Genomic DNA, 24,535 nt, shown 5'->3' with positions numbered 1-24,535 from the left:
AGAAATAAAAGGAATACAGACTGGAAATGAAGAAGTAAAACTCTCAGTGTTTGCAGATGACATGATACTATACATAGAAAACCCTAAAGATACTATTAGAAAATTACTAGAGCTAATCAGTGAATTTATCAAAGTCACAGGATACAAAATCAACACAGAAAAATCACTTGCATTCCTGTATAACAACAATGAAAAATCAGAAAGAGAAATTAAAGAATCAATCCCATTCACCATTGCAACAAAAAGGATAAAATATCTATGAATAAACCTACCTAAGGAGACAAAAGAACTATGCAGAAAATTGTAAGACACTGATGAAAGTAATCAAAGACAATACAAACAGATGGAGAGATACTCTATGTTCCTAAGTTGGAAGAATATTTCATTATTTTTAAAATGATGGAATTATGAAAATGACTGTACTACCAAATGCAATCTACAGATTCAATGTGATCTGTATCAAATTACCAATGGCATTTTTCACAGAACTAGGACAAAAAATTTCACAATTCATATGGAAACAAAAAAGACCCTGAATAACCAAAGCAATACTGAGAAAGAAGAATGGAGCTGGAGGAATCAACATTCCTGACTTCAGATTATACTACAAAGCTACAGTCATCAAGACAGTATGGTGCTGGCACAAAAACAGAAATATAGACCAATGGAACAAGATAGAGAGCCCAGAAATAGACCCACACACCTATGGGTACCTTATTTTTGACAAAGAAGCCAAGAATGTACAATGGGACAAAGATAGTCTCTTCAATAAGTGGTGCTGGGAAAACTGGACAGCTACATGTAAAAGAATGAAATTAGAACATTCCTAACATCATACACAAAGATAACCTCAAAATGGATCAAATATCTAACTGTAAGACCAGAAGCTATAAAACTCTTAAAGGAAAACATAGGCAGAACACTTGGTGACATAAATCAGAGCAAGATCCTCTATTACCCACCTCCTAGAGTGAGGGAAATAAAAACAAAAATAAACAAGTGGGACCTAATTAAACTTGAAAGTTTTTGCACAGCAAAGGAAACTATAAGCAAGGTGAAAAGGCAACTTTCAGGATGGGAGAAAATAATAGCAAATGAAACAACTGACAAAGGATTAATTTCCAAAATATACAAGTAGCTCCTACAACTCAGTATCAGAGAAACAAACCCAATCAAAAGGTGGGGAAAAGATCTACACAGACATTTCTCCAAAGAAGACACAGAGATGACTAACAAACTCATGAAAAGATGCTCAACATAGTGCATTATTCAGTTCAGTTCAGTCGCTCAGTCATGTCCGACTCTTTGTGACCCCATTAATCGCTGCACGCCAGGCCTCCCTGTCCATTACCAACTCCCAGAGTTCACTCAAACTCATGTCCATGGAGTCGGTAATGCCATCCAGTCATCTCATCCTCTGTTGTCCCCTTCTCCTCTTGCCCCCAAACCCTCCCAGCATCAAAGTCTTTTCCAATGAGTCAACTCTTAATATAAGGTGGCCAAAGTATTGGAGTTTCAGCTTTAGCATCAGTCCTTCCAATGAACACCCAGGGCTGATCTCCTTTAGGATGGACTGGTTGGATCTCCTTGCAGTCCAAGGGACTCTCAAGAGTCTTCTCCAACACCACAGTTCAAAAGCATCAATTCTTCAGCGTTCAGCTTTCTTCACAGTCCAACTCTCACATCCATACGTGACCACTGGAAAAACCATAGCTTTGACTAGACAGAACTTTGTTGGCAAAGTAATGTCTCTGCTTTTGAATATGCTATCTAGGTTGGTCATAACTTTCCTTCCAAGGAGTAAGTGTCTTTTAATTTCATGGCTGCAGTCACCAGCTGCAGTAATTTTGGAGCCCCAAAAAATAAATGGATAAAGAAGCTATAAAACTCTTAGAGGAAAACATAGGCAGAACACTTGATGGCATAAAACAGAGCAAGATCCTCTATTACCCACCTCCTAGAGTGATGGAAATAAAAACAAAAATAAACAAGTGGGACCTAATTAAACTTGAAAGTTTTTGCACAGCAAAGGAAACTATAAGCAAGGTGGAAGCATCTGAATGCAGAGTTCCAAAGAATAGCAAGGAGAGATAAGAAAACCTTCCTCAGTGATCAATGCAAAGAAATAGAGCAAAACAACAGAATGAGAAAGACTAGAGATCTCTTCAAAAAAATTAGAGATAGGACTGATCTCCTTTAGGATGGACTGGTTGGATATCCTTGCAGTCCAAGGGACTCTCAAGAGTCTTCTCCAACACCACAGGTCAAAAGCATCAATTCTTCAGCGTTCAGCTTTCTTCACAGTCCAATTCTCACATCCATACGTGACCACTGGAAGAACCATAGCTTTGACTAGACAGAACTGTTTCCACTGTTTCCACTGTTTCCCCATCTATTTCCAATGAAGTGATGGGACAGATTCCATGATCTTAGTTTTCTGAGTGTTGAGCTTTAAGCCAACTTTTTCACTCTCCTCTTTCACTTTCATCAAGAGGCTTTTAGTTCCTCTTCACTTTCTACCGTAAGAGTGGTGTCATCTGTATATCTGAGGTTATTGATATTTCTCCTGGCAATCTTGATTCCAGCTTGTGCTTCCAGCCCAGCATTTCTCATGATGTACTCTGCATAGAAGTTCAATAAGCAGGGTGACAATATATAGCTTTGACGTACTCCTTTTCCTATTTGGAACTAGTCGTTGTTTCATGTCCAGTTCTAACTGTTGCTTCCTGACCTGCATACAGACTTCTCAAGAGGCAAGTCAGGTGGCCTGGTATTCCCATCTCTTTCAGAATTTTCCACAGTTTACTGTGATCCACACAGTCAAAGGCTTTGGCTTAGTCAATAAAGCAGAAATAGATGTTTTTCTGGAGCTCTCTTGCTTTTCAATAATCCAGCGGATGTTGGCAATTTGATCTCTGGTTCCTCTGCCTTTTTTAAAACCAGCTTGAACATCAGGGAGTTCATGGTTCAGGTATTGCTGAAGCCTGGCTTGGAGAATTTGGCTCATAACTTTACTAGCGTGTGAGATAAGTGCAATTGTGCAGTAGTTTGAGCATTCTTTGGCATTGCCTTTCTTTGGGACTGAAATGTAAACTGACCTTTTCCAGTCCTGTGGCTACTGCTGAGTTTTCCAAATTTGCTGACATATTGAGAGAGGCACTTTCACAGCATCATCTTTCAGGATTTGAAATAGCTCTATTGGAATTCCATCACCTCCACTAGCTTTGTTCGTAGTGATGCTTTCTAAGGCCCACTTGACTTCACATTTCAGGATGTCTGACTCTAGGTGAGTGAGTACACCATCATGTTTATCTGGGTTGTGAAGATCTTTTTGTACAGTTCTTCTGTGTATTCTTGCAACTTCTTCTTAATATCTTCTGCTTCTGTTAGTTCCATACCATTTCCGTCCTTTTTCAAGCCCATCTTTGCAGGAAATGTTCCCTTGGTATCTCTAATTTTTTTGAAGAGATCTCTAGTCTTTCCCATTCTGTTGTTTTCCTCTATTTCTTTGCATTGATCGCTGAGGAAGGCTTTCTTATCTCTTCTTGCTATTCTTTGGAACTCTGCATTCAGATGCTTATATCTTTCCTTTTCTCCTTTGCTTTTCGCCTCTCTTCTTTTCACAGCTATTTGTAAGGCCTCCCCAGACAGCCATTTTGCTTTTTTGCATTTCTTTTCCATGGGGATGGTCTTGATCCCTGTCTCCTGTACAATGTCACAAACTTCTGTCCATAGTTCATCAGGCACTCTATCTATCAGATCTAGTCCCTTAAATGTATTTCTCACTTCCACCGTATAATCATAAGGGATTTGATTTAGGTCATACCTGAGTGGTCTAGCAGTTTTCCCTATTTTCTTCAATTTAAGTCTGAATTTGGCAATAAGGAGTTCATGATCTGAGCCACAGTCATCTCCCTGTATTGTTTTTGCTGACTGTATAGAGCTTCTCCATCTTTGGCCGCAAAGAATATAACCAATCTGATTTCGGTGTTGACCATCTGGTGATATCCATGTGTAGAGTCTTCTCTTGTGTTGTTGGAAGAGGGTATTTGCATTCTCTTGGCAAAAGTCTATTAGACTTTGCCCTGCTTCATTCCACATTCATTCCAAGCCCAAATTTGCCTGTTGCCCCAAGTGTTTCTTGACTTCCTACTTTTGCATTCCAGTCCCCTATAATGAGAAGGACATCTCTTTTGGGTGTTGGTTCTAAAAGGTCTTGTAGGTCTTCATAGAACGGTTCAACCTCAGCTTCTCCAGCATTACTGGTTGAGGCATAGGCTTGAATTACCGTGATATTGAATGGCTTGCCTTGGAAATGAACAGAGATCATTCTGTCGTTTTTGAGATTGCATCCAAGTATTGCATTTCAGAATCTTTTGTTGACCATGATGGCTACTCCATTTCTTCTAAGGCATTCCTGCCCACAGTAATAGATATAATGGTCATCTGAGTTAAATTCGCCCATTCCAGTCCATTTTAGTTCGCTGATTCCTAGAATGTCAACATTCACTCTTGCCATCTCCTGTTTGACCACCTCCAATTTTCCTAGATTCATGGACCTGACATCCCAGGTTCCTATGCAATATTGCTCTTTACAGCATTGGACCTTGCTTCTATCACCAGTCACATCCACAGCTCGATGTTGTTTTTACTTTGGCTCCATCCCTTCATTCTTTCTGGAGCTATTTCTCCACTCATCTCCAGTAGCATATTGGGCACCTACCAACCTGGGGAGTTCCTCTTTCAGTATCCTATCATTTTGCCTTTTCATACTGTTCAGGGGTTCTCAAGCAAGAATACTGAAGTGATTTGCCATTCCCTTCTCCGGTAGACCACATTCTGTCAGACCTCTCCACCATGACCCGCCCGTCTTGGGTAGCCCCACACAGCATGGCCTAGTTTCATTGAGTTAGACAAGGCTGTAGTCCATGTGATCAGATTGACTAGTTTTCTGTGATTATGGTTTCAGTGTGTCTGCCCTCTGATGCCCTCTCGCAACATCTACCATCTTACTTGGGTTTCTCTTACCTTGGACATGGGGTATCTCTTCAGGGCTGCTCCAGCAAGGCACAGCCACTACTCCTTATCTTGGACAAGGTCAACCCTCCTGACCTTGAACATGGAGTACCTCCTCTCGGCTCTCCTGCGCCCGCACAGCCGCCGCTCCTTTGACATGGGGTTGCTCCTCTTGGCTGCCGCCCCTGACCTCAGGCGTTCATTTTTAGAGAAATGCAAATCAAAACTACAATGAGATATCAACTCACACTGGTCAGAACGGCCATCATCAAAAATCTATAAGCAATAAATGCTGGAGAGGGTGTTGAGGAAAGAGGACCCTTTTGCACTATTGGTGGGAATGTAAATTGATACAGTCACTATAGAAGATAGTATGAAGATTCCTTTAAAAACTAGGACTGAAACTACCATATGATCCAGCAATCCCATTACTAGGCACATACGCTGAGGAAATAAAAACTGAAAAACACACATGTACCCCAATGTTCACTGCAGCACTATTTACAATCACTAGAAATGGAAGCAACCTAGATGTCCATTGACAGATCAATGGATAAAGAAGCTGTGGTACATATATACGATGGAATATTACTCAGCCATAAAAAGGAACACGTCTGAGTCAGTTCTAATGAGGTGAATAAACCTAGAGCCTATTATATAGAGTGAAGTAAGTCAGAAAGAGAAAGATAAATATCATACACTAACATATATATATATATGGAATCCAGAAAGATGGTACTAATGAAATTTTTTGCAGGGTAGCTAAGAGTCAGACATGACTGAGCGACTTCACTTTCACTTTTCACTTTCATGCATTGGAGAAGGAAATGGCAACCTACTCCAGTGTTCTTGCCTGGAGAATCCCAGGGATGGGTAACATGGTGGGCTGCTGTCTATGGGGTCGCACAGAGTCAGACATGACTGAAGCGACTTAGCAGTACAGCAGCAATAGAAAAAAACAGACTTATGGACACAGTGGTGGGGGTGGGTGGGGAAGGAAAGAGAGGATGAGATGTATGGAAATTGTGACATGGAAACTTATATTACTATATACAAAATAGTCAATGGGAATTTGCTGTATGACTCAGGGAACACAGTGTCTCTGTAGCAAACTGGAGGGAGATGGGAGGGAGGTTCCAGAAGGAGGGGAGATATGTATACCTATGGCTGATTCATGGATTCATGTTGATGTTTGGCAGAAACCAACAAAATTCTGTAAAGCAGTTATCTTCCAATTAAAAAAATCAATCAATAAAAATTAATCATATTATTTCAGTATAGTGGGTAATTGTTTTCCTTGGCTATGTTGTGATTTGAAATATAAACGCATGTTGTTTGGGCTTCCAAGTTTGCCATCCAGAAGCTGTCTTGTGCCAAGGGATGACTCAAGTGTCCCATTCCTTTTCTTCATTTAAATATGAGAAACTTCTCTCATAAGGTACACAGTGACATCACCTGGTCTTCATTTAGCTGAAATGCCTCACCTCTACATTAAATCCTCAACTGTTCTTTGTTTTTACACTAGCCTGTAGTCAGGAGACTAGTTCATTACGTTACTTGCTGGCAGGAATTTGTTTCACATTGTCAAATCGATCTCATTTATTAGTTAATAAAAGAGACAAATTGCATGCTATGAAAAAAATTTTAATTGAAAACAATCATTCCAAAGAAAACTTGCATGTTTCTAAGTGGCAAAATAGTTCAACTTGAGTGTAACTGAGAATAAGAGCCAAGCATTTCTGTTTGCATATTAGAACACTTGAGGTCTGGCTACGGACCTTAAATTTTATTTATTTTATTTTATATATTTTTGGCTGTGCGAGGTCTTTGAAGTTGCTTGAGGTTTTCTCTAGTTGGGTGAGCAGGGGTTACTCTCTAGTCAGTGCATGACTTCTCATTGCAGTGGCTTCTATTGCTGCATAGCACAGGCTTTAGGGCATGTCGGCTTCAGTAGGTATGGCTCCTGAGCTCTGCAGCACAGGCTCAACAGTTGTGGCCCACTGGGCTTCTTCCCAGATCAGGATTTGAACTCGTGTCTCCTGCATAGGCAGGTTGATTCTTTACCACAGAGCCACCAGGTAAACCCCGGGCTGCTGATCTAATATCAGGCAAACATGCTTCCAATGCATTAAAACTTTAATGTGGCCACTTAAAATGACTGCTTATGGCTTCTATAAAGACAAATGGAGAAGTAGGAATTAAAACTGCATGATGCTGTTTGAGGATAAAGTGGTTGTCCAGATGATAACTGATATGTTTATAGTAATTTTTAAGATCATCATCTAAAAGAAAATATAGGCAAAGAATTTGTAGGGAACACATGAAATTGAAACAGTAGATGACAGTAAAAATGCTAATATGTAAAACTCAGTTCTATTGTTCTATAATAGCCAATATCAGGAGTTTTCTGTAACCAGAAACTGGGAGAAAGCGTATGTACTGTTCAAAAACTATTTTTGACAATAAATGATTAAAAGAAAAAAGAAAGAGAACTTAAAGATCCCCATTAGTCTAAGCCCCCTAGTTGAGAAACATTATTTCATATGAAAAGAATCAAGGTTTACAAATTCTGATACTGTCTGGTGACCTGTTCATTTATCATCCAATTCCATTGTCCTTTCTTCTGTGTCCTCTGCTGTCTCGTCCCAGGGCCAAAGTGTACTTTTAACAAGGTCCTTACTATTGCTCACAGAGATTTTAGGCTTTGCAGCTACACACGCAAAGTCTACTCTAAGTGTTGAGCTAAGAAGACTCGGCTGTCCTGTAACAAGTGCTATAAAGGAATAGATACCAGCTATAGGGCAGGATCACATTAATCCACGTTGATTTCTGTTAATTATGCTAGTTGTTTACCCTGTGACCTTCTCCTCTTGGAGCTAGAGGATTGTGTGTGTGTGTGTGTGTGTGTGTGTGTGTGTGTGTGTGCGCTCAGTCGTGTCTAACTCTTTGTGACCCCATTTACTGTAGCACACCAGGCTCCTCTGTCCATGGAATTTTCCAGGCAAGAGCACTGGAGTGGGTTGCCATTTTCTCCTCCAGAGGATCTTCCCAATCCAGGGATGGGGGACGAGCATGTCTTGAGGCCCCAACGTTGGTAGGTGGATTCTGCACCACCTGGGAAGCAATAAGAGATTTTATTGTTCCCCAAATAAAAAATAGAAAAGAACCAAAGAAGTATATTAAGTCCTTGCCTTCTAAATGTTGTAAAAGCCTCAACTGAAACACTGAGCAAGTTCATCAGCCCTTTTGCTCCCTGCAAGGGGGAATCTTGGACACAGTTGGAGTAAAGTTAGAGGACAACCAGAGAGCAAGATGCTGGTGAGGTGCTCTGAACAGGTTTGCTGTGCCCTGCTTCCCTGTTTTCTGTTAGCTCCAACACTGGGGAGTGGATGGCTAATAGAATAATTTTCCCAACTGTAAGAAGCCCAGAGCAGAGGAGCCAGGGCCTCTGTTTTCTCTCCAGAACCCTGGGAAGTGCTCATTCAGCAGCAGCATCCCATGACAATCTGAGTTAGGCAACAGAGCTGTGATTGCCAAGGGGCTGGGATGTGGGGAAGGATGGATTGGGAGTTGGGGTTAACAGATGCAAACTGTTATGTAGAATAGATAAACAACAAGTTCCTACTGTATAGTGCAGGAACTGTATTCAATGTCCTGTGGTAAGATATAATGGGAAAAAATATGAAGAAGAATGTATATATGTATGTGTCTATCAGTTCAATCAGTTCAGTCACTTAGTCATGTCCAACTCTTTGTAACCCCATAGACTGCAGCACGACAGGCCTCACTGTCCATCACCAACTCCCAGAGCTTACTCAAACTCATGTCCATCGAGTTGGTGATGCCATGCAACCATCTCATCCTCTGTCATTTCCTTCTGTACCCACCTTCAATCTTTCCCAGCATCAGAGTCTTCTCCAGTAAGTCAATTCTTTGCATCAAGTGTCCAAAGTGTTAGAGCTTCAGCTTCAGCATCAGTGCTTCCAAAGAATATTTGGGACTGATTTCCTTCAGGATTAACTCATTGGATCTCCTTGCAGTCCAAGGGACTCTCAAGAGTCTTCTCCAACACCACACTTCAAAAGCATCAATTCTTCAGCGCCCAGCTTTCTTTATAGTTCAATTCTCACATACATACATGACTACTGGAAAAATCATAGCTTTGACTAGAAGGACCTTTGTTGGCAAAATAATGTCTCTTTTTAATATGCTGTCTAGGTTGGTCATAATCTTTCTTCCAAGGAGCAAGCATATTTTAACAGCGTGACTGTAGTCACCATCTGCAGTGATTTTGGAGTCCCCCAAAATAAACTCTTTCACTTTCCACTGTTTCCCCATTAATTTGTCATGAAATGATGGGACCAGATGCCATGATCTCAGTTTTCTGAATGTTGAGCTTTTAGCCAGCTTTTTTACTCTCCCCTTTCACTTTCATCAAGAGGGTTTTTAGTTCCTCCTCACTTCCTGCCATAAGGATGGTGTCATTTGCATATCTGAGGTTATTGATATTTCTCCTGGCAATCTTGATTCCAGCTTGTGATTCATCCAGCCTGGCATTTCACATTATGTACTCTGAATATCAGTTAAATAAGCAGGGTGACAATATACAGCCTTGATGTACTCCTTTCCTGATTTATAACCAGTCTGTTGTTCTATGTCCAGTTCTAACTGTTGCTTCTTGACCTGCATACAGATTTGTCAGGAGGCAGGTCAGGTGGTCTGGTATTCTTGTCTCTAGAAGAATTTTCCACAGTTTGTTGTGATCCACACAGTAAAAGGCTTTGACATAGTCAATAAACCAGAAGTAGATGTTTTTCTGGAACTCTCTTGCATTTTTGATGATTCAGTGGATGTTGGCAATTTGATCTCTGGTTCCTCTGCCTTTTATAAATCCAATTTGAACATCTGGAAGTTTACAGTTCATGTACTGTTGAAGCCGGGCTTGGATAATTTTGAGCATTACTTTCCTAGCTTGTGAGATGAGTGAAAGTGTGCAGTAATTTGAACTTTCTTTGGCATTGCCTTTCTTTGGGATTGGAATGAAAACAGACCTTTTTTAGTCCTGTGGCCACTGCTGAGTTTTCCAAAGTTGCTGGCATATTGAGTGCAGCACTTTCACAGCATCATCTTTCAGGATTCAACTGCAGTTGAAATAGCTCAACTGGAATTCCATCACCCCCACTAGCTTTGTTTGTACTGATGCTTCATAAGGCCCACTTGACTTAGCATTCCAGGATGTCAGACTCTAAAGTGAGTGATCACACCATCGTGGCTATCTGGGTCATTAAGATCTTTTTATATAGTTCTTCTGTATATTCTTGCCACCTCTTCTTAATATCTTCTGCTTCTGTTAGGTCCATACCATTTCTGTCCTTTATTGAGCCCATCTTTTCATGAAATGTTCTCTTGATATCTCTAATTTTCTTGAAGAGATCTCTAGTCTTTCCCATTCTATTGTTTTCCTCTATTTCTTTGCATTGATCACTGAGGAAGTCTTTCTTATCTCCCCTTGCTGTTCTTTGGAACTCTTCATTCAAATGGGTATATCTTTCCTTTTCTCCTTTGCCTTTTGCTTCTTTTCTTTTCTCAGCTATTTGTAAGGCCTCCTCAGACAACCATTTTGCACTTTTGCATTTTGCAGGGAGGGGGTGGGGGGGAGGGAATGGTCTTGATCAGTGCTTCCTGTACAATGTCACAAACCTCTGTCCATAGTTCTTCAGGCACTCTGTCTATCAGATCTAACCCCTTGAATCTATTTGTGTATGTGTATATAGGAGACATACAAACTGAATCACTTTGTTGCACAATAGAAACTAGCAGAGCATTGTAAACCAACTATACTTCAAGAAAATAAATTAAAAATGAATTGAGATGGCTGCATGGGGAGCAGGGCTGGAGAGTCTCTGGTAGTCACAGAAGCTTTCCCCCAACCCATTTAGCAATGAGAAGGAGTCAGAGGAAGTTGAGAGGAAAGCAGAATTTTTCCATACTCCAAGAAAAGCACAGAAACCAGCTAAATACAAACTGGTGAACCAGAAGTTGTTATATCAGTTCCAAGGGGATGTCATCAAAAGTCTCAGAGGATCTCTCTCTCATGGAGAATGTGACCTCTTAGAAGATGCTGGCATAAAGTGTTGATGCCATAACCAGGTGAGACAATGGCCATGGTAATGAATGTCAGTGTGGACAGGTGTCTAACAAGTAGATGCCTCCCCTGATGCTGTGATGGTACCTGAGCCCCAACATAGATGCCACCTCAGGAAAAGGAGGGCAGAGGACAATCCCCAGTGACTGACACTGGGATGACTTCATGTATCTAGAACTGACTAATCATATTTTTTATTATTTTTCAGCATCTAAATATGGCAGAAATTCAAAAGAATTGAATCATAAATTGAATTAATGAGTTCTCTTCTATAAAAATATTTATCAAGGAAAAATATCCAGAATGAAGGCAAAAAGGTACTATCTCTCTGGGCAAGATGGCGGGGTGAGGGGGTCAGGGGGACAAGGCTGGTATGAATTTGGGGCAGGTGCACGATAATTAATATAGGTATGGTTCATCATGTAGTTCATGAGAAATCGATGGTTGTAAAAGCTATTTCGGTAATTCACACTGTCCAGTTCAAAATGAACTGGAAAGAAATATTCCAATAAAACGTGACTATGCTGAGATTTACGAACTCGATGACCTACATTGTCCTCCACCGTATTTCCTTTGTTAGGGCTTCCCGGGTGGCACAGTGGTAAAGAATCTGGCTACCAATGCAGGAGAACAGCAGATGAGAGTTTGATCCCTGGGTTGGGAAGATTCCCTGGAGTAGGAAATGGCAATGCACTGGAGTATTCTTGCCTGGGAAATCCCATGGACAGAGGGGCCTGGTGGGCTACAGTCTATGAGGTTGCAAAGTGTCTGACATGACTGAGGATGCACACGTGCATGTTGCCTTTGTTGACTGCCCTGGAATATTACGATATTGTGATGGCTCCATGCTGAACAATGCCGCAGTAATGGATGCCGCTTCTCTGTTGATAGCTGGTAATGAGTCTTGCCTTTTCACACTGTTCATGGTCGTCTCAAAGCAGGAATACTGAAGTGGTTTGACATTCCCTTCTCCAGTGAACCACATTTTGACAGAACTCTCCACCATGACTCGTCTGTCTTGGGTGGCCCTACATGGCATGGCTGATAGTTTCATTGAGTTAGACAAGGCTCTGGTCCATGCGATCAGTTTACTCCAACACTTTGGCCACCTGATGCAAAGAATTGACTCATTGGAAGAGACCATGATGCTGGGAAAGGTTTAAGGCAGAAGAAGGTGATGACAGAGGATGAGATGGTTGGATGGCATCACCAACTCAATGGACATGAGTTTGAGCAAGCTCCAGGAGTTGGTAATGGACAGGACATGCTGCAGTCCCTGAGGTCGCAAAGAGTCAGACACAACTGAGTGACTGAACTGAACTGAATGAGTCTTGTTCTCAGCCTCAGACCTCTGAACACTTGACTGCTATGGAAATTATGAAACTGAAGCATATTTTGATTCTACAAAGTAAAATTGATTTTTTTTAAGCCAGACTAAAGAATGGTATGAACAGATCCTTGCATTTGTACAAGGTGCAATAGCATAGACAGAGCTCCTATTATTCCAATTTCTTCTCAGCTAAAATACAATATTGAAGTTGTCTGTGAATACATAGTAAGGAAATTTCCAGTGCCCCCAAGAGACTTTACTTCAGAACCCCAACTTACTATTATTAGATCCTTTGATGTCAGCAAATCTGGATGTGAAGTTGATGACCTTAAGGAGAATGTAGCTGGTGGTAGAGTTATAAAAGGAGTATTAAATGTGGGTCGGGAGATAGAAGTCAAACCCAGTGTTGTTTCCAAAGACACTGAAGGAAAATTCATGTTTTTATCACTTTTCGCAGAGCATAGTGATCCTCAGTATGCTGCTCTCGGTGTGTGCTAAGCCGCTTCAGTTGTGCCCGACTCATTGCAACCCTATGACTGTAGCCCACCAGGCTCCTCTCTCCATGGGATTTTCCAAGAAAGAATACTGGAGTGCATTGCCATGCCCTCCGCCAGGGGATCTTCTCGACCCAGGAATTGAACCCGTATCTCTTATATTTCCTGTATCCGCAGGTAGGTTCTTTACCACTAGGGCTACCTGGGAAACCCTAATATGCTGCTCTAGGAGGTCTTATTGGAGTTTGGACAAAAATTGACCCTACCTTGTGCCAGGCTGACAGAATGATGTGGCAGTTACTTGGTGTGATTGAAACTTTACCTGAGATCTTCACAGAATTGGGAATTTCCTATTTCCTATTTAGACAGCTCCGAGGTGAACACACGGAAGGAGACAAGAAAGCAGCGAAAGTGCCAAAGCTATCAAAGAATGAAGTGCTTATGGTGAACACAGGATCCCTGTCGACAGGAGGAAGAGTTAGTGCACTCAAGGCTGATTTGGGCAAAACTGTTTTAACTAATTCTGTGTGCATGGAAATAGAAGAAAAAAAAAATCACCCTTAGTCAAAGAGTTGGCATTAATTGCTTGCATTTAATTGCTTGGGGTTAAATAAGAAGAGGGGTGACAATCAAGCCGACAATAGATGATGACTGAAGAATTAAATAACAGATATGGATGAAGTCAGAATTTCTCTTAACAACCTAGGGGTATATTTTCAAAGCAATAGTAGGCAATTAACTTCACAGTTCATTACCTTAGTAGTAGCTGTAAGGTTATTCTCATTTTTGAGTGATGAAAATTTAACCTCTAGTACTGAGACAGGATCTACAATAAATGTAGAAGTTGGCATAATGTTGGATTGAGTCTACATTTTACCAGAAATTAATCATTTCTATGTCCAATTTATACAGTGACGGTCTGAAAGTAAACTGCTTGCTACAACCAGACTTTGCTGTAGCACACATTCCATAGAACCTGTTCAAAATAAAATCTTTCTTCTTAGGAAAAAAAAAAAAAGATGCTATCTGAGAAAATATCTGGGCTTCTAAATTTTGCTCACTTCAATATAAAACTATTGAATTAAGAATGGTTTCAATTTAGCATTTGCTCTGAGCTTCCTGTATACATTAGTGCCTGCAGAGAGTTTTTCTCAGGTAGATAAAGTTTACAGAACAGGATTATTTGAAAGTATTAATCATTTCAAACCTATTAACCACAAAATGCAAATCTGAGAAATATTTTGGGCATAACATTTCATAAACACCCTATTCAAAATGATAAATGTGTCAAATGATAACAAGGCATGATAACTAAAGATAATAATGCTAAGAAAGGAATTAAAGCTCATGAATAAATCAAAAATGAATAATTTTTACATGTCTTTGCAAGGAACAGATTTAATTTCAAATTTTGCTTGTGAGTAACATAAATATAGACATGAGCAAAATTGTAAATGTGGTGTTACATTTAGAGTTACATAAACTGAAACCAGCAGCCAGCTGGAAAAACAGGCACTCCCAGGACCCCAGAAGCCTCCCTGAAGTTCCCATCTACCCCTCTCAGAGTACCCATTCTCCTAGCTTCTATCACCATAGATTAGTTTTGCCTGTTCTATTCTTTTGTGTCTGTCTTCTTTTGCTTAATATTGTATTTGTGAGATTCAGCAGTGATTTTGTGTGTAGTTACATTTCGTGTATTCTTGTTGCTTTGTTCCTCTATTATATAAATATACTATGACTTTTTATCCACTCTGCTGTTGATGGATGTTGTGATGTTTTCAGCAGGGGGACTTTTATGAGGAGTGCTGTAAGTGAATATATTCTTGTGTGTCTTTGATAAATATATGTATACGTCTATACGTCTATGTTGGGTCTATTCCTATGAGTGGACTTACTGGATCATGTAGTATACATATGGGCTTCCCAGGTGGCACTGTGATAAAGAACCTGCCTGCCCATGCAGGACACCTAAGAGATGTGGGTTCAACCCCTGGATTGGAAAGATCCCCTGGAGGAGGGCATGGCAACCCACTCCAATACGCTTGCCTGGAGAATCCCATGGACAGGGGAGCCTGACAGGCTGCAGTCCATCGGGTCACACAGAGTTGGAAAGGACTGAAGCAACTTAGCATGCACGCACAGTATACATATATTCAGCTGTAGAAGATGCTGCCAAACACTTTGCAAAGCACTGGTACCTTTATGTCCAGGTGCTGCATCAATAGAGCCCCAGACGCTGAGTTTATCCTTATTAACATTTGCCTTTCTTCCTTCTCCTACTTCTTCCTGTTCTCTGTCAGAATAAGACAGTCTTCTCTGTCTTCTCCCCCTCCTTCTCCTGCTTCTATCCCCTCTTCCTTCTTTCTCTTCCTTTCCCCTTCCCCCTCTCTTCTCTTTCTCCTTCTCTTTCTCTTCTCCCTCTCCTATCACTCACCCTAGCACTCCTCCTCATCTTCTTCCTTCTTTTTTACCCTTTCTGTCTGGTGGATGTCTACTGGTAACATATCATGGATTTAATTTGCATTTCTTGGTATCTGAACTTAAGCGTGTTTCACATTTGGAGATTCCCTTTTGTGAAACACCATTTAGCAAAATTATGTTGCCTGCCTTTTTCTTATAGATATGTAGTTCTTTGTAGATTTTGGATATGAGCCCTTTGTCATATACATGTATTTCAAATATATTCTCCCACTTGAAAATTACTATTAAATATGTGATATATATTTTCATTTTAAATACTCTATAAAAAAACAAATTTTCTTTTTCAGTCCTCATCTGCTAAAAGTTTATCATGAAAGAGCATTACATTTTATTAAGTGACTTGCATCTTTCAAGTTGAACATATGCTTTTTCTCCTTTATTCTGTTAAAGTGGGTGAGATATTTATACTGATTGCATTTGAAATGGTAAACCAATTTCAAGCTCTGGAAACAAACTCAACTTGTCCTTTTCTTTACACTCCAGAATTTCATTTGCTAGTATTTTGCTTAAAGTTTTTGCATCTACTGAGAAAGACTGATCCATAATTTTCTTTTCTTTTGGTGCCTTTGCCCAGGATTAATGTCCTCATACAAGATGCCAGTAAATATTCTCTTCTTTTCTCTTCTCTGGTAAAAATTGTAGGATTAATTATTTTTGTTTCCTAAAATGTTTGGAAGAATTCATGCGTGAATCCAGCTGGATCCAGAATTCTCTTCTGGGATGTTTTTAAATTGCAGATTTAATATCTTCAATAAATATAATTTTTTTACTTTTGGTGTCATTTGGGGGAAATTGTATATTGACATAAATTATATATAATGTCTTTTTATGATTTTAATTATCAGTAATATCCATAATGTGGTCCTTTTCCATTCCTGTTATTGTAATTTGTGCTTTTTTCTCCTTTTTCTTGACCAGTCTTCTTAGGACTTTATTCTTTTCATTAGTTTTCAAAGAACCTCCTTTGGATTTATTGACTATTTCTATAGTATACCAGTTGTAGAGCATTGTTACTTTATTAATTTTTTTCTCTTTATTATATCTTTTTTCTTTTTCCTATAATTTGCTATATTTTTAACTTCTCTTTATGGATACTATTAATTTAAACCTTTTGCCTATTTGAATATGTGCATTTAACAATAAATTTCCTTACAGAGCAGTGGTAGCAGCAGCAATATCTTTACTAACCTTTAGTTTAAAATGTTTTCCAGTTTCTACTGCGATACATTCTTGATCCATATTTAATTTCTAAGCATTTGGAGATTTTTAACTTATCTTTTGTGGTTAATTTTGAGCTTAATTCCACTGTGTTATGAACATAACATATGAATCATACTTTGTATATTTTTTATATTTGAAAAGTTTTCGAGGCCTTGATGGCTCAGTTGGTAAAGAATCTACCTGCAATGAGGGAGACCTGGGTTCAACCCCTGGGTCATATATACATATATATATGTATGTACATATAAGGAAAAGTTTGTTAATCTCTGTTTGTTCAAATCTCTATGTCCTTTCTGATTTTTAATCAGTTACTTAGAGATTCCAGCTAATATTTTTTGTTATGTTTATAGATTTATCTATTTATCCTTTGATTAAAAGGAATTATTTTAAGTTTTATTTCTACCACCGCATGAACAGACTCAGAGTATCCTACTGGAGAGTGAGTATTTCGCTGTCATCCCAGTCATTCCAGCTAAGGACTGAGACATGTAAGTGAACCCAGGCATAAACAGATGATCCTGGTCCATACTAGAATGACCACCCAGTTGTTCTCAGTCTAAATTGGTAACTGCAGACTCATGAGCTAGGTAAATATTTTGTTGCTTTAAGCCACTAAGTTTTTGGTTGCTATGTTATGAAGCAATGAAAGTGAAAGCCTCTCAGTCGTGACTCTTTGTGACCCCATGGACTATACAGTCCACGGAATTCTCCAGGCCAGAATACTGGAGTGGGTAACCTTTCCCTTCTCCAGGGTATGAAACAATAGGTAAAATTAATTAGCAAAGTTTTGTAATGTAGAGGCCATGTCAGTATTTCCTTCCTGGGTTTTACTTTCTAATTGGTCTCCTGGGGCATGTTGGAATGTAGTTAAACATTTGAAAGCAATGAGAGGTAGTATAGATGGAACATGAGGAGACTTTGAGAAAGAGCTATTTCAGACAGAGCATGAGAAGATGATTGTATTGTCAAGGAATGATCAGTAGAGTTGGGGGGATTCCGAATCATCTCCTTCACCATTCCAATTTCCATGGTTCCACTCTTTCTCAGTCTATGCTCTGCTTTCACATGAAGTTGTAAGACAGTTTTCCAAACAACACAATGACACTCCACACTTGAGTTTTGGTATATTTTTCTTGAGACAAAGAAATTCTGTTATGATAATCTGAGAAACTTCCTGGTTCTCTGATCATGCCTTGATGTAAAAACTTATAACATTGAGCACTGAATTTCCTTTCTTTAAGCTTCAAATATATTAGAAGCATCCAACCCTCAGTACCTCTCTTGTATCTCCTGTGCCTTTCACACTGTGCTATGGAAGTAGCCCCTATCTGCCAAAAGTGCTAACACTTACTGCATACAGCTTTAACAATGGTTTAAGCAGCTTTTTGACTTTGCATGTTGTGAATGATAAGTATTTCATTCCTTAATGGCAGTTGGATCTTCACTACCTTCCAACCACCAAATCAGAGAACCAGTCCCTATCAATTGAGGTACCTCCAGTGAAAATTCAGTACAGTCAACTGAATCCATTCAAGCCAGTTTAAGCAGGAAGACTGTCAGTGTAGGAAATTAGATGCTTTTTAAAACTCTGAAGGCTTAGGCTGAGCTTCTAGTAATGACTCCTTAAATGGTCTTGAAGAACTGATCTCTAAGTGAGCTTCTACGTTGACTACAAGCAGGAAGCTCAGAAAAGAAAAAGCTGCCATCACAACTACTGATTCTAGAATGACTCCCACCCCTGCCCTCTTTCATGACATGGGCAGGTAAATGGATCCACTTACTCTCAGTACTCATAAAACCAGAGATGGTCTTAAAAGACCAGCATCTTCTCTATCTGACAAAGAAATACTCCCATGACACTGTTTTGCAGAACTAGCAGAGAAGAACTTTTCCCTTTCTAGATACCCTAGAATTTGAATCTTCCAAATCTCGTGCAAATATATTTGTTGGCCTAAGCTCTGTGACTAGTTGAACTCCAAGGAATCAGGGACATTCAGCCCCTATCTTCTGACTGCACAAAGTGTATCTGTAGCCCTATGGCATCAGCAACATTTGTGAGGGAACAGAGATAAGCAAGCCCATTGTAGAACCTGACACAAGGGCCAGGGATATGGATGATGCTCAATTCATGTTAACTGTTACTGTTATTGGCCTGGCATTGCTCTTCACAGGAATAAACAGACTACAGAGCAAGGAAGCCTGAAGCTTCTTCAGGACAGAGTAACAACAAACCGTCATGTTGTTTCTCTTTTTAAAAATTTTTTAATTTAATTCTTACTCTTTTATTTATTTTATTTATATTTTTTGGCTGTGCTGCATGGCTTGTGAGATTTTAGTTTCCTGACCAGGGATTGAACCCATAGCCTTTGTATTGAAAATGCAGAGTCATAACCACTGTACCCCAGGGAATTCTTTTTGTTATGAGTGTCATGCTCTGATAAAAGGCATTCCCAAAATAGTAATGCTGAAAGGGGACAGTTTCATACTGTTTCTCTCTCATCATGAACTTCCTTCATAAATTAACTTCCCTATTGAAAAAAAATTTCACTTTCTGTCTCTCCTTTCCTTGTTTTCCCATTTCTGTTTCTTGGTTTTCAGCTCTCCCTCCAACTCTTTCTTGCCCTTTTCCTCCCTCTTTCTCTCTCTTTCATGACTTAAAAATAAAGTTTTTATGTTATTAGAAACATTTTATTGTTTTTCTTCAGTAAAGCCTTTTGGATTTCACTAAAATGAATTAATATTTGTAAAGCATTTAGAATAGTTCGAGACACATAGTAAGCATTGTCTGAATGTTCACTTTTATTTATTTACTGGCTTAAAAGAAGACCTACTTCAGGCATACTCTGGGGTCCATCTTTCATTGTAAGGTTTTTTCTTTTAAATCTTCAGGATTTAAACCATTTTGGATAGGATCCTACCTTTTTACAGCTATAAATAATAACTGTAGATATAATCAAAGCCTAACATTATATTAAGGAGTATGTCAAGGCTATATATTGTCACCCTGCTTATTTAACTTCTATGCAGAGTACATCATGAGAAATGCTGGACTGGAAGAAACACAAGCTGGAATCAAGATTGCCAGGAGAAATAGCAATAACCTCAGATATGCAGATGACACCACCCTTATGGCAGAAAGTGAAGAGGAACTAAAAAGCCTCTTGATGAAAGTGAAAGAGGAGAGTGAAAAAGGTGGCTTAAAGCTCAGCATTCAGAAAACGAAGATCATGGCATCCGGTCCCATCACTTCATGGGAAGTAGATGAGGAAACAGTGGAAACAGTGTCAGACTTTATTTTTTTGGGCTCCAAAATCACTGCAGATGGTGACTGCAGCCATGAAATTAAAAGATGCTTACTCCTTGCAAGAAAAGTTATGACCAACCTAGATAGTATATTCAAAAGCAGAGACATTACTTTGCCGACTAAGGTCCGTCTAGTCAAGGCTATGGTTTTTCCAGTGGTCATGTATGGATGTGAGAGTTGGACTGTGAAGAAGGCTGAGCGCCAAAGAATTGATGCTTTTGAACTGTGGTGTTGGAGAAGACTCTTGAGAGTCCCTTGAATGCAAGGAGATCCAACCAGTCCATTCTGAAGGAGATCAGTCCTGGGATTTCTTTGGAAGGAATGATGCTAAAGCTGAAACTCCAGTACTTTGGCCACCTCATGAGAAGAGTTGACTCATTGGAAAAGACTCTGATGCTGGGAGGGATTGGGGACAGGAGGAGAAGGGGACAACAGAGGATGAGATGGCTGGATGGCATCACGGACTCTATGGAAGTGAGTCTGTGTGAACTCCAGGAGTTGGTGATGGACAGGGAGGCCTGGCATGCTGCAATTCATGGGGTCTCAAAGAGTCGGACACGACTGAGCGACTGAACTGAACTGAACTGAACATTGTATTAGTTTGTGTACAACATAATGATTAGATATATGTATGCATTACAAAATGATCACCTTAATTAATTTATCCATCACCTCACATAGTTACAATTTCTTCTCTTGTGATGAGAGCATTTAAGATTCATTCTCTTTGCAACTTCCAGATGCATAATGCAATATTTTTAACTGTAGTCACCGTGCTATACATCATATCTCCAGGACTTATCCTATAACTGGAAGTTTGTATCCTTTGACCACCTTTACTCATTTTGCCCCATCTCCCACCCACAGCATCAGCAATTGCCAGTCTCTTCTCCATATTTTTGAGTTCTTTTTCAGATCCCACATGTAAGTGACATTATACAGTATTTGTCTTTCTCTGACTAACTTATTTCATTTAGTGTAATGTCCTCAAACTCCATCTATGCCGTTGCAATTATTTTATACTAAATCTTGCTCTCAAGTGAAAAACATAAGATGGTGACTTCAGGGTTGCCAGGACAAAGTTTCTAAACCTCTAGCTAATACATTGTAGGGAGAATAAAATGATGCTGAACATTTGGTCTAATTTAATCAATTTAAACCACATTTTATGAATAAAGATAACTCAGTTGCTTTAGGTGCTCAATTTTGCATTTGTTTAACACCTTGTTTCACACTCACCTGCATGGCTGCTTAGCAAGATTGGATACTGACTTCCCAGGAAAACCCAAGATAAATTGAAAGGAAACTACATGCCTATTCATCACAGACATATTCATATATTGGACAATTTTAATAATAACCTAATGTTTTTTTTTTAAAGGACTCTGAGAACATCAAGAAAATAGAAGTACAGTGATAGTGAATAAACACTTTTGAGCCTGAGAGGATGTAGCAGAAACTGAAGGGCCCACATCCTGGGAGGCTCATATCAGGGCAAACTTTGCCTGTAAAGATGTCCTTCAGATTTGTGGGAGACAGACAGAGTGATTGTGAATGGGAAACCCTGAGTCTGGCTCACTTGAGCCCTTACAGCAATTAGCTGATTTGTTTTTCTGCATTTCAGGCACAGTTAATGTAGTTGTTGCGTGGTCTTTTCGTCTACACAATCTTTCCTTATGTTTTCCTCAGCCGTGACCCACCCAGATGGACACTGGGTGCCCAGCTTTCAGCCTCTGAGATGGCAATTTTATCTTTTAAGTCACTTCAAAGGAGCATTTTACAACCCCTGTCTCAGTTTCTTTAAGGTGGGGAAATGATCATTTTAAACAGGGTTGCAATAGACCTCATGTTTGGCACCTTCTTTGTTAGATTTAACCACTTTGGGAATAAAAAGAATGGCAGAGGAGGAGGTTCTCGACAAGAACAGTCATTAGCAGAGCCTGATTCAAGAACTAACAGATTTTGATGTCTGCAAATCACCTCTTACATGAAATTACATAAATTCGCCAGAATGTGAGTTCTTCAACAATGATGATGAAACGCCATCGATGACTTGTGGCCAAGCAAGGGTCCAGCTGTTTTATTCCACGTGACAGGGCTCTCTCCAGCATAGTCAGTGTGACTGACAGATGGCTACCGTATGATCATTAGGGATGATCATTTAGCCCATTTTCCAGGAGAATCCTGGTTTAGGCATATGGTCCCTGCATTCATCCAGTTAATAGCCCCATTCACTCTCATGTGTGTACAGATTTGGATGATAAAGTGTATGGACAACTTCTTTAAAAAACAAGCAAGTGGTCAGGAACAAGTTTCACATGGGTGGCATTATCTGCTCTTGTCCTACAGGGTTCCTGGAGTTCTGAATCAGGAACTTAATGGAGTCTTCAGTGACAGGTGTGGGGAAAGTGCTCCCCACTCACCTGTACTCTCCCTCCAGCCTTCCCTTAAAACTGTACAAGACAAGACCACTGGCATCATTTTTCTCTCTTCCCATCTCCTCACTCCTGTCCTTTATTCCCTTTCTGCTGCTATTCCTTTTCTCCTTCTCTCCCTCCCCATCCCCCTCCTCTTACCTCCCCTCCACTCCCCCTCACTGTCCTCCTTCTCTTTCTCCCTCTTTTTTTTCTTCTTCTTCTCCTCCTCCTTCTTTTTCTCCTATTGTTCCAGATTATTTTAAAATTGCATTTTCCATTTTAGGAATCTTTGCTCAGCAATTATAATACATATTACAGCTGCAATATAAGAAATTATTTGTCTTGATTACATGTTCTCCTGGTTACTTTTTCTATTTCTCCTAGTCTTGCATTTCTTGTATATCTGTCATTCTTCTTGGATTACATTTTTATTTGGGGTAATATTTTTCAGAGGGGTCTGTGGGTGGCAAAATGTCTGAATTGCTTGCGTGTTCAAAATTATCTTCTTTTGTTTTCATACTTGAATGGCAATTCAGCTGGAAAAAATTTACAAATCCTTTTCCCTCAGAATATTTTGGTTATTTCTCCATGGTTTTCTGACTTCTTCACTTGCCAACCAGAAGTCTGGTGCCAGATTCATTATAACGCCTTTGTGATACTCCTTCCCTTCTACCTTCTCTTTTTAAAAACTTCCTTCCACCTTCTCTTTTTTCTTTTTTTTTCTGAACCCCTCTCCCACCTCCCTCCCCATATCATCTCTCTGGGTCATCCCAGTGCACCAGCCCCAAACATCCTGTATCCTGTACACACCTTCTCTTTTTTAAAAGTTTGTAGAATTTTTTTTATCCTTGGAATTCATGAAAATCATTGGAATGTGTGTTTTCTTAATACTTGTGTAAAACATGCTAAGCCCTTTTGATCTGAATGTATATCTTTCTTTAGCATATGGAAATTTCTCCCACTGTTTCTTTGATTTTATTTTTCCCTCCATGCTCTCGGTTCTCTCATTTTATTGGGTAAATATCTGAATGTATATTTATCTGGATACAGCTCCAAGTTTATTAATTTCTCATAGTTTTCATTTTTATTTTTTTGAATTCTTAAAAAGAGTCCTTAGCCTAAACTCCCAGGTTGCTAAGTGTACCTGTAGTCCTCTCTGTTTCTGTATTCAGTTCTTCTATTGAGTTGTTAGCAACCAGATTTTTAACTCCCAAGAATTACCTTGTGTTTTCTTGCATTCATTTTGCTTCCCCTGATGATCTTTTTTACTTCTCCCATTTATTGCCCTTTTTTCTGTTTTCTCAAATGGTGTCTGATTCTATAGTAAGTGGGTTGATGTGATGAGTGGGCTTTTTCTGAAGTCCAGAGAGGCTTATCTTTAAGTGTGAGGCTGCATGTCCTCAGAGAAGCCAGAAATGACCTGGGACATTACACCACTTCTCCCTCTAGCCCCTTGGCTCATGCTGGGCACTTCCTACAAGTAAATCTATTGTCTAGAGAGGTATTTTTAGGACTTTAGACTGGGGTGAATGCTACAGGCAGTGATCTCAAAAGCAGATTCCCATACCCTGTTAGGTTTTGCGGACATCCAAGTCTAGTCTATCTGCTTTATACCATACAGAAATTACCTCATATTCTGGTCTGCTAACATCAGCTTTTTGGTTTACTAGTGCTTCTAAGGATTTGGTTTTTATAACTTCTATGGTATTGAGGAGAAAGCAAGTAAATAAGTTGTCCACCCATTTTTAGCTTTAAGGCACACCAATTCTCCAACTATTCTCATCCCAAAGATTTGCCCAATCTAAGCCATATGGATTGTATGGTTGATAAAGCTGAGCATAAAACACCTCTTATTATGTGCTTCTATTTACTGCTTTCTAATTATGGCTCCAATTTTGCATTTTTTTTCCCAATTTCTAACTCATTCATGTTGAAAAAAATCATACAGTATGCTTCCACTGTATTATAAAGACATTATTGCTAAGTTGAGCCAGTCACAAAAAGACAAATATTGCATGATTCCACTTATATGAGGTGTCTAAAGTAGACAAACTCAGAGAGTGGTTGCCAGGGGCTGTGAGGAGGGAGAAAAAGTTGTGCAATGGATACTGAGTTTTAATTTTGCAA

General features: G+C 39.5%; 1 pseudogene; it reads left to right on the top strand.

Annotated features, from left to right (window-relative positions):
- Positions 1–11,934: 11,934 nt before the first annotated feature.
- On the top strand, positions 11,935–13,640 carry LOC101108564 (eukaryotic translation initiation factor 2 subunit 3-like; annotated as a pseudogene).
- The last annotated feature ends 10,895 nt before the right edge of the window (positions 13,641–24,535 follow it).

The sequence above is a fragment of the Ovis aries genome, chromosome 3, assembly GCF_016772045.2.
Source record: "Ovis aries strain OAR_USU_Benz2616 breed Rambouillet chromosome 3, ARS-UI_Ramb_v3.0, whole genome shotgun sequence".
In the NCBI taxonomy this organism is placed as follows: domain Eukaryota; kingdom Metazoa; phylum Chordata; class Mammalia; order Artiodactyla; family Bovidae; genus Ovis; species Ovis aries.
Note: the sequence above shows the minus strand (reverse complement) of the source record. Positions and strands in the feature narration are given on the sequence as shown.